The following is a 5,746-nucleotide window of genomic DNA, read 5'->3' as shown; positions in this document are numbered from 1 at the left end:
GGGCATACATTTTATGGTATGGGCATTAATATATATATAATATCTTCTCTTATCTCTACATAAATCTTGCTCAGTTTTCCTTTTAACCGATATCTTATATACCCTTTACTAAATTAGTTACTTTCCTCTATACTCTTTTGAGTTTCATGACATCATTTTGGTAAATTGTTACCCAAAACTGAACTCCATAATCAAGTCTCTTATAAAGGGGTAAATTATACTTTTCTCTCTTGAATTTATCATGTGATAATATCCTGCTGGCTCATTTATACACAAATTAAACAGCATTATTTCCAAGATGTACCCTAAGGTTCTACTACTTATACGTTTAGTCCAGTTAGAGTATGTACCATTGATAACTGTTCTCTCAACTCAACCTTTTAGATTTCTGTCAGCATTTTTTAGACCAACAGTCTTCACCTTACACATTGACCACCTGTGAAGCAGTGTCAAAGGCTTTGAAGCATCTAAATGACACCTTCCACTGTCAAAAGTTTATCCAATTTCCTATTCACTTCTTCACAAAATGAACATTTGACACGTTACTTATTTCATAAATCCTGGCTGTTGCTAATGATATTTTCCAGAACATATTGTTGAATGTGGTCTCCTAATAAATAATCCTTCAAATATCTTTCCCATGATGTAGATCCTAAACTTACTGGTCTATAAGTACCAGGCAGAAGCTTATATTATTTTTTAAATATAGGCACTATTTGTAGTTGTTAGATCTAAAATTCTGACCCAAGTCTGCCTGTGGTGTCAAGTATATCTGGAAGCGCTTCAATCAGCTGGAGAGAATTGACACAGACCAAGTTCTGTATGCAAGGAATATTCTCTAGTTTATTGATACAAAGATACAGGTTTTTATAGGCTACTGAATAAATGAATCCTACGTCATATGCATACAATAGTTTATACCACTAGTTTATGAGAAGCGCTACTGATTAACTTTCTCACGTATTCTTGAGGTGTTTACTTTTCTCCCCCTTCTAAGGACAGATGAGCCTATTATTTCTTATCTCAAGGGGAGTTGGAGATATGCTATGTGCAACACCATGGATACAGCTCCCATACTACCAGCTGGATATGAAGCTCATTATTGTTTTCATAACTGGTTACATTCTTCAGGTGTTCTCTATTAGTTCAACTTCAAGGCCATAGGCTCACATATTGCAAAACTGCAAGTTAACAGAAAAATGAATAATCTCTTCTAGCAAATAATATTTCTATACAAGTTACAATAAAATGGCTGAACAAAGGCCTTATGAGGCCTTAACAAAAAATCATATTTAACATTTCCCATCTTTTATTCAATTTTCGACCCTTTCTCCTCCTACCTACCTAATCCTATCTATAGAACCACATTCTTAATAAGCAGGTACTTATACACATGTAGGAGGCCACATGCATAGAGTTGGTCCCCTTAGGAATCTGTCAACTCATCCCCCACTAATAAGCCTGTGATCCTCCCTGTCCTAACTTGATTTATGAGGAGATGCATTTTGGCAAATGTCCATGTCTAGAAAAGATGGTTTCTTAAAAGATGGTTTCTTAAAAGATGGTTTCTTAAAAGATAGTTAATGAGTCTATAGTAGTTCTGCAGGCCTTGCATGTCCTTTGTTCAATCTTTAGTAGTTTCTTGTTGCAAACTCTGCAGTTCTTTGGCTTTGCTAGTCCAAATAATTCATGACACTCATAGTCTGGTCAGGTTTCAGAAGTAATTTCTGTGATCATCAGAGGTTCGGGATTTTCAGTGGTTCCCTTTTTGGAGAGACAACAATCAAGTGTCAGTAACTTCTTAATCAGCCATATATTTAGTTTCATTATCACCTATACGATCAACAGGATTGCTAAACCATTTGCTACTAATGCCAATATTTCCAATATCCAACATGAATCATTACTGACAACTTTACCAATGAGGTTATGCATCTGCACAAAGACATTTTCAGAGTTTACTCTACTATGAGTGCAAATTGTTGAGCACTCCTTCCCATATGTTTCTCACAGTGGCATAGGCAATATGTCACTTAACTGTCTGTTTCATACTGGGTTAGGGAGGCCTTAATCCCTACTTCAGTCACAATTATTCTGGCAAGACATATCAATACAATGAGACAGTCATTTCTATTTATCAGAACAAGACTCCCCTGATTTGAAGACTTTGCAGTGTTATGCGTGAATCCAGGTGTCTCTTTCCTGTACTTTCACTGCCATGGGAGTCGTCAACAGGACTTGATAAGGACCCTTGTATCTGGGTTCAAGACTTCTCCTGATGTGCTTTCTCACGACCACCCAGCCCCCCAGGGTGCAGTTTATGGGTACCTGTATCAAAATTAGGGTTTGCAATGGAGGAGAATATTTGACCATGTATTTCAGTTAGTTGTTTCTATAATAAGGCAACATAATTCAACAAATCACTATATACATGGTGTAGTTGCTATGGAAAATAACAGCCTGTTCTGTTTGCTGTGCCAAACAATATCTCATATGGTGTTAAACCTGTGTCTTTCCTAGCAGTATTTTTTACTGAGTGCAGGTAAACATGAGATCCATGGCAGACCTGTTTCAGCCATTATTTTCTGCATTTTCAATTTCAGTGTACCATTAAGGCGCTCCATACATCCTGAACTTTGGGATCTGTAGGGGGTGTGATAGTTTCTGGAATCCTTGCCCCGTAAAGTGTATCCCTCTGTCACTTACAATGACCTCTGGTACACCATATCATCAGATTACCTCATTCGCAATTTTCTTGGCTAATGCTTTAGCATTTGCTTTTCTATACAGTCATGTCTCCAGCCAGTGACTAAAGAAGTTGACACAGACAAGCACATTCTCAAAGCCCGAGCATTTGGGAAGTTATAAAGTCTATCTGTATCCTCTTATAGGGATATTATGTCTGGGGTGTGCTTTTCCATAGGACAGACTTACTCGGGTTACTTTGTGCACAGACTAGGCATTCTGCCACTAACGACTGTGCTGCTTGGGCGAACCCTGGTACTATCCATAAGCTGCTAGTGAGTACAACCATAGCATCTTTTCCCAGATGCACTTTCTCGTGTGCTATATTGGCCATAATGGGATAAACTACTTTTGGCAGACACAAACGCTGACCTTTACACCACTCCTTGCACTTCTAGTGCTCCATGTATTGCCCGGGTCTTTTTCTTATTTTCTGTTGCTTGTCTTTCCATAAGTTGGAGTGTGCTCTGGTCAAACAGGGGTCAGGGGGTCACCATGTAAATAGACTCCCCTTGGGGTACTGGGGCTATGGCGGCTTCTCGTGCGGCCTGGTCTATTTCACTTAGCTTCGGGGGTAGTATCTCTGTGTGTGTCTTCACCTTCATCACTGTTTGGAGGACAGCTGGAATGCAGTGAACAGTGCCCTGGTATGTTCATCATATTGACTGGTTTGCTTGCTGAACCCATAAGGTCCCTACTTTTCCATACAGGGCCATAATCATGCGCAATTACAAATGCATAACTTGAATCAGTGTAAATATTTACTCTTTGTCCTTTTGCATATATGCATGCAAGTGTCAGGGCCTTTAGTTCAGCTTCTTGTGCTGACATGTGACTCGGTAGAGTCTGTTGAATCACTATTTCTGTGTGTGTGGTTACAGCACACCCTGTATACGGGACAGGATCTATGTGATAGTGTGAACCATCTACAAAAAGAGTGATGTCTGCATCTGGTAATGGTTTATCTTTAATGTGAGATAAAACCAGAGATTCTTGTTTCATTAGTTCTATGCAATCATGTTCAGAAAAATTTTGTTTGCATTTTTTTTTTTTTTTTTCTTTCTTTCTGTTCAAGCTGGAATGGAATTCCCCCAAATCCCTAGGGTAACCCCAATATATACAGGTACTTCTCCCATCTTTTGAAACTTGCTGCAATAAGGCAGCAGGATTCAACATTGTGCACTGCTTAAGTGTAACGTTACTGGGAGTAAGCAGTGCTACTTCATTAGGATAGGCTTCAGTAAGGAGCATGTGGAATCCAAGGAAAAGGTTCTTGGTTTCTGAGTTCCACAAAGTTTACACTCATTAGATGGAGTGTACAGTACAACGGTTAAGACAGATGTGGTAACTTTAATTCTTCTGGAAGAGAAACACTTAGCTTAAATAACCTGTTAATAAGCCACATCATCAGTTCTATTAGTGTATATAATAATGTGTTGGGCCACAATACTCACAAACACATTCCTGCATTGGGTGTAAACCCCTGTAGTCATGGGTTGCTCTTTTCTTTATTTGGTTGGGTTAAACTTTCATATTAGAATTTTCTAATTATGTATAATGATCTATACATTACTATGGGCCTGAGTCTGGTTCTTCCAAACTTGGCTTTCCTTTCTAGTCTAGTACACATCTACAGCGCACAGCAAAGGAAAATAACGTGCAATCTATATTCCTCCTGCTAATATCAATGAACTCCCCTCTCTGGTCTCCCTTGGACCTTTAAAAAACTTAAAATACAGTTTACTCAGATTCCCCTTGTCTGAAGGTCTTAACATATATCTGTGAACATGAGAGGCTCTGGGGCCTCTTGTGCTTCCTTTTTTTTTTTTTTGTCTTCTAATAAAAAAGGAAAGGGAGGAAGAAAATACACAGTGCGCTCGGCAAGTGTTATATGTCACTCATTTCACAATAGGAGGGAATGTCCTTTGTGCTGTATATCTTCATACTTAGTAAATCTGGCCGGTAACAAATGTTTTGCTTGTGCTTGGTTTCTGTCACAACGTACGATACCGTTAAGGTAACTGGGTGTCCTAGCACAATATCTATACTCTTTTCAAGCACTAAAGCAGAGTAGTATGCAAGTGACCTTAGCTTGCGACCATGTATTTGTGTCAGTACTCCTTGTACATGTGCACTGACTTCATAACAAAATAATGTGAAAGGCTTGTCATAATCTGGCAAAGCCAGTGCTGGCGCTGAAGTTATTTCAGCTTAAAATTGGTTAAACATTTGGTTCTGCTCAGAGGAGAGTATAAATGGCTTGCTATGATCCAGAAGTGCTAATGCAGGAGCACATACAATTGCTCTTAAAGTCTTAAATCTTTTTCATTTCTATAAAAATATAGAATTCCCATCAATGCATTACCATACCCACAATAAAAAGAATTATTTACAGTATATGACAATTATAGCACAGTAAATAAGGGCAGTAAATGTCTTTACAAACACTGATTTACTCAAAACTGTAATGAGGATACAAATAAAAACCTTTTGCTTTCTGCACATACAGAAAAACCACCTAGTTCATGCATTTGCTATGCGAATAGCACATAAACTCTAATATCTCTTCCAAAACAAGGTAATCATTACTCAGAAGAGTTTACGTTATTTAAATCCTTCATTAGTTTATACTTATGTTTGTTGTGGTGCAAAGATGGTGCATTGGAAGTTAAATCAATGCAATCTGGATTGCCTAATGGGTCTTTGCAGCTGGAGACCTGTGAATAAAAAAACTTTTGCATAGAGATTAACATTTATTTACTAGGAATTACTGTAACTGTAACATGCGTGTATACTGTTATCAGGTAACCAGTGAACAGCTGCTAAAAGCTTAACTGTGACGCTATGCGTTCCATGCCTTGATTTCCTCAAAGGGGCAGTCCCTAATTTCACAAATAGAGAATGTCAAAGTGACGAGACCTGGGCGAGTGTTCAAAGCCACTCCTTTCTTATCATCTCTTAGTACAGCCCTTTTAAATGACACTAATTAAATTTCCGGGTT

The 5,746-nt window shown here is 38.3% G+C and overlaps 1 long non-coding RNA gene across 1 annotated transcript; it reads right to left on the bottom strand.

Moving 5' to 3' along the window:
- Positions 1-816: 816 nt before the first annotated feature.
- LOC142099118 (uncharacterized) lies at positions 817-5,325 on the bottom strand. The gene is made up of 2 exons (XR_012678476.1): positions 4,832-5,325; positions 817-4,118 (listed from the first exon to the last, which is right to left on the bottom strand). It is a non-coding gene; the product is annotated as an uncharacterized LOC142099118 (long non-coding RNA).
- Between the last annotated feature and the right edge of the window lie 421 nt (positions 5,326-5,746).

The sequence above is a fragment of the Mixophyes fleayi genome, chromosome 8, assembly GCF_038048845.1.
Source record: "Mixophyes fleayi isolate aMixFle1 chromosome 8, aMixFle1.hap1, whole genome shotgun sequence".
NCBI lineage: Eukaryota > Metazoa > Chordata > Amphibia > Anura > Limnodynastidae > Mixophyes > Mixophyes fleayi.
Note: the sequence above shows the minus strand (reverse complement) of the source record. Positions and strands in the feature narration are given on the sequence as shown.